General features: G+C 39.3%; 1 pseudogene; it reads right to left on the bottom strand.

Annotated features, from left to right (window-relative positions):
• Nucleotides 1–662: 662 nt before the first annotated feature.
• Nucleotides 663–2,448, bottom strand: LOC138156056 (heat shock cognate 71 kDa protein pseudogene; annotated as a pseudogene).
• Nucleotides 2,449–5,343: the final 2,895 nt, after the last annotated feature.

Here is a 5,343-nt window from a genome sequence, read left to right as displayed (position 1 = left end):
GACACATACAACATTCTGAACCTGTGGACCACCATCTCTGCACATGAGCAAAGGGCTATAGTTTCTCATACATCTTTCACCTTGGGATCAAGCTTGTTCTTGATTCTGTGATATTTTTTCATTGTGTCATGGCTGGGTTTTCCCCCCATTTACATTGTTGCAGCCATTTCGTAAATATTTTTTGCCGGCTCTGCTTACTTTGCTTTGCTTCAGTTCATCTAAGTCTTTCCAAGCTTCTCATCACATTCACTGTTCTCATAGCTCATTAATATTCCATCATACTCGTGTACCACAGTTTGTTTAGCTATTCTCCAGTCAATGGGCATCTACTTTATTTTCTTTTCTTTGTTACCATATAAAATGTTGCAATAAATATTTTAGAGTTTTTAGGACATTTCTATCTTTGAACGTCTTTATTTTATGGTGTCAAGTTTAAATAGGTTTTATTCTCCAAGACAAGAATTATATTTCTACTTGTTTACAGTACTGATAAAGTGCAATGTTCACTTCTCTCCCTCTGCACATACTCAAGTATTCAGAATGCCCAGATTTTTACATTGATGTATCTTAAATGTTACTTTTACACTGCTACTGCCTTGTCTACAAATTTGAGTCCTTCAATTTTTGGAAAGCTGGGTGGAGTGCTCTTTCTTCTGGTGCATTTAGTCAACCTCTTCAATGGTGGATCCAGAAGTTCCTCTAGATGGGGCTGCTTTACCCCCTAGGAACCCACCAGATATCCCCCCTGGCATGCCCCCTGCATTCTGGCACAGCTTAGTAACGATGGGGTTGCAGACCTTAAATTCTTTCTGTTGCTGCTCCCATTCTTGCTTCTTAGTAGTGTGGTTCTTATCCATTTGGCTTATTACATTTGCCAAGGATCTTCTTTTGTTTTCATCACCAATTTTGCCTTGCAATTTTTCATCTTTTATGGTAGCCTTTATGTTGAAAACATAAGATTCAAGGGAATTCTTGGAAGACACCTTGTCTTTCTGCTTCTCATCTTCAGTCCTGTATTTCTCAGCCATCTGGACTATACATTCAATGTCTTATTTGCTCAGATGACCTTTGTCATTGGCGATGATGATCTTGTTCTCCTTGCTTATGCTCTTATCCATAGCAGAAACATTGAAGATGCCATTTGCATCAATGTCAAATGTTATTTCAATCCGAGGAACACTCCTGGGTGCTAGGGAGATTCTTGTGAGCTCAAACTTGCAAAGCAGGTTGCTATCCTTGTCACTGCTCTCTCACCTTCATAAACCTGAATAATCACACCAGGCTGGTTGTCAGAATAGGTGGTAAAGGTCTGTGTCTGCTTGGTGGGGATAGAGGTTTTACATTTGATCAGAACTGTCATAATTTTATCAGCAGTTTCAATTCCAAGGGAAAGAGTAATGACATCCAACAGCAGTAAGTCTTGCACCTTCTCAAATTTATCTCCAGACAAAATGGCAGCCTGGACAGCTGCAGCATAGGCAAGAGTCTCATCAGAATTGATAGTCTTGTTGAGCTCCTTGCCATTGAAGAAATCTTGCAGAAGCTTCTGGATTTTGGTTATGTGAGTGGAACCACCCACCAGGATGGTCATGAATCTATGATTTGTCTGGCTTGACATCTCTTAAGGCCTTTTCCACAGAGTCCAGTGTGCCACAGAAGAGATCAGCATTCAACTCTTCAAAATGGGGTCAAGTGATTGATGTATAGAAGTTGATGACTTCATGCAGACAATAAATCCCAGTACTGGCCTGGGTACTGGAAGAGAGTGCTTTTCATGTTCACAAGTGGTGGGCAGATGGAGGACTCTTGTTCTCACTTATGTCTGTCTTGTGCTTTTGCTTGAATTCAACAATGAAATGGTTGACTGTGCAATTGTCAAAGTTCACCCAAGTGGGTGTACTGAGCTGTGCACTTGACCTCAAAGATGCCTTCTTCAATGGTAAGAATGGAGATATCAAAAAACTACCTCCAAAGATCAACACACTTCTCTCAACACCAACCATTTTGTCCAAGCCATAAGCAATAGCAGTAGCAGTTGGCTCACTAATGATTTGGTGGCCTGACATTGGGAATTGTTGAAATAGACTGGTACTGTTACCACAGCATTTGTGACAGTTTTCTCAAGGAAAGCTTCAACAATTTCTTTCATCTAGGTCAAGACCATGGAAGATACTTCTCAATAGAAACTTTTAATCCCCCCTTTGTACTCCATTTGTACCTTAGGGTTGCTTACAGCATTCATCACCATGAAAGACCAATGCTTCTGTGCAACTGATCATCAAATCTGCAACAAATCAGATGTTTGGCATCAAAAACTGTGTTGGTGGGGTTCATTGCAACTTGATTCTTTGCAGCATCATCAATTAAATGTTCTGTATTGGTGAAGATAACATAGCTTGGGGTGGTCTTGTTTCTTTTTTTCATTAGCAAAAATCTCCACTTTCCCATGTTGGAAGACTCCCACACAGAAATAAGTGGTGCCAAGATCAATGCCAACTGTGGGTCCCTTCGATATGGAGTCAGGGGTCATAGCCGAACACTGTAGAGGAAGAATGGTTGCTGTTGCACTGAATAACTATCTATGAACTTCTTGAGGCATGTGTCTGGAAGTGGGATCTCTAGGCAAAAGAGGATGGTCATTTTAATCACTTGCTTACCCCAATTCCAGAATGTCTTCCATAATGATTATACCAATTTATAGAAAGACAGTATTTATCTTTCTATGACAGTTCAACATTAATTGTTCCCATTTGTCTATTTGATGGACATGAGGTGAAACCACAAGGTTACTTTGATTTGAATTTCTTTTATTATTAGCGATTTGGAGTATTCCTTCATATGATTGTTAATAATTCACCATTCTTTTGATAACTTTTTCTTCATATCTTCTTTTTTTTGCCTTTTGGAGGGCAATTGGGGTTAAGTAACTTGCCCAAGTTTACATGGCTAGGTTTTGTGTGTGTGTGTGTGTGTATGTGTGTGTGTGTATTAAGTGTCTGAGGCCGGAACCAAACTCAGGTCCTTCTGACTCCGGGGCTGGTGCTTTACTCACTGCACCGCCTAGCCACCCCTTCTTCATATCTTTTACTTCCTTATCTATTTATTAGATAATTGCTTTTGAGGTAGATTCCTCTTTAAATTTATTATTCTTCTAATCTAAATTTAAATGTTTTTGTGCTTCTGAAGGCCGGCAAATCCAGTGGATCCTTAAGTTTTAGCACCCTAAAGCAAAGTTTTAGGTGTCCCTACCTTATTTATGACCATAATTTTTAAGATGGCAGATATGACTTTTATCTATCATGCCATATTTGAAAACCACCTGTCTACCTGGGTAGTATCTGCCAAAGCTTGCTCTCTGCTGTTATGGCCTTCAAGAGCCCAGGGTCAATTCCGCGTCATTGTGAGTTTATTAAAGAGAGTAGGCAACTGTAGACTGAGCATTTTCACTGACTACCCCCCCATACCTGGAATATTGTCCCTCCTAATCTCCACCTCCTGGCTTTTCTGACTTCTTTTGAATCTCACCTAACTCCTATCTTGTGCAAGAAACCTTTTGTGATCCCACTTAATGTTAGTGCATCTCTCTATTAATTATCTCCAATTTATCCTGCATATGGATTGTTGTTTTCATGTTGTTTCCCCAATTAAACTACAAGCTGCATGAGAACAGAGACTGTCTTTTGCCTTTGTATTCCTAACACAGTGCCTGACACATTGTGGGCATTTAATAAATGCTTAATGACTATGACTTCAGACTGAAGATCAGTGGTGACACCAGCTGATTTGAAGTTTCACAGTCAAAGCTGTCAAGGCTTTTGTTGGGTTTAGGCACCAACTGATTTTTTTTTTCATTTCAGGTGTTCAGGCTTATTTGTCCTTAGCATTGAGTCTGTCCTTAGGAGCTATGTAATGCAAACCAAAGAAGAAGAGGGGAAGGGAGAGAAAACGACTTGTCTGTTTAGCAGCAACAAAGTGCTCATTCAGTGAATCTTGTTGATCACAATCTATTGGTGACTTCTGCATGCTTCAGTTATAATTAACTTCCATATGTTTTATTGGGATTAGTGATTTGTTCGCATTTTTGGAATTTGTACTCAGTATTTGGAATAATAACACTATTTATTTTCTTTGTTTTCTTTTGGTGGATAAGTGACGAGAAACTGTAAGATGTTTTAGAAGACAGAAGCAAAACATTTATTCAGACACCAGGAAACCAAATCCCAACAGCAGAAAGTCAAATCCATCATAGGAGAAAAGAACTTAATATACCATAGCACAACATGAAGTCACACTATTCTTTAACTTTCCCACAAACCAACACTCACAAGCCTAGATGTCTTCCTGGGTGCATCTTCTCCTCCCTCCAGCTCTGACTGCTCTGACTCCCAGCATCCAGTGGGCTCTGAAACTGTAAGTTTTTGTCTAACTTTATTTTGCTGGCAGTTTCTTAAGGGACTCTTGCAAAGAAAAAAATACATTTAATAGGGAACAAATATATTCTCAAGAAACTTTTGTAAAAATTTTAGATTAATGGACAATCCAAAGTTACTCTTTTGGTAAATGCTCTTCCCCTCCTTGTGGATGACAATATTCTGAGGGCACTTAGAGTTCTGAATCATGCTCTTCTCACTTTATTCACAGTCACAATTGTTCTCAGCTCGCTTGTATATTCTAAGAATGAAAGAGAAGTGGAGACAAAAGAAAATAGATCCTGGCTTCATGACAGTTTCCTTGTTCCCTGGGTAGACAGTATAGTACAACAGAAAGAGGGATAAATTTGGAGTTGAAGGAACTGGGTTTGAATCCTGGTTCTGCCACTTACTACGTGTGTGACCTTGGGCAAGTCACTTAATCTTTCTAGGCCTCTGTTTCCCCATCCATAAAATAAAGACTGTTGGAATAGATGGTCTCTAAGGTCCCTTCCAGTTCTAAATCTATGATCTTATTTATCAACCCTCTTTAGTAACCTTACCTCATGTGATCTCAGAAATTCTTGATGAGAAAGATATATTAAAGGTGAGTAACAAGCAAATATACTTTTTCCCTGTTCTTGACTGACTTATTTTTTTCCCAGTATGCTGTGAATCAACATTCTACTACTAAGAAGACACATCATTCTCTTTCCCTGGGAAGAAGAGATGATGAGATTGCAAGTAGAGAAAGGAAGATCTCTGGAGTAGAGAATGATTGAACATGATTAAGAGGTGCCCCATGGCAAGGAGCAGCCCAAAGCAAAAATGTGAAGTAGGCAAAGTGTATGCAGGCTGGTTAGACTGAGCCCTTTTCCTCAGAGGAAGGATGGATAGAAAAAAGTTTGAGTGACCAATAAATATTCATGAGTAC

Source organism: Petaurus breviceps, unplaced genomic scaffold, assembly GCF_028583685.1.
Source record: "Petaurus breviceps papuanus isolate PSGF00001 unplaced genomic scaffold, PetGlider_PUasm1.0 98, whole genome shotgun sequence".
NCBI lineage: Eukaryota > Metazoa > Chordata > Mammalia > Diprotodontia > Petauridae > Petaurus > Petaurus breviceps.
Note: the sequence above shows the minus strand (reverse complement) of the source record. Positions and strands in the feature narration are given on the sequence as shown.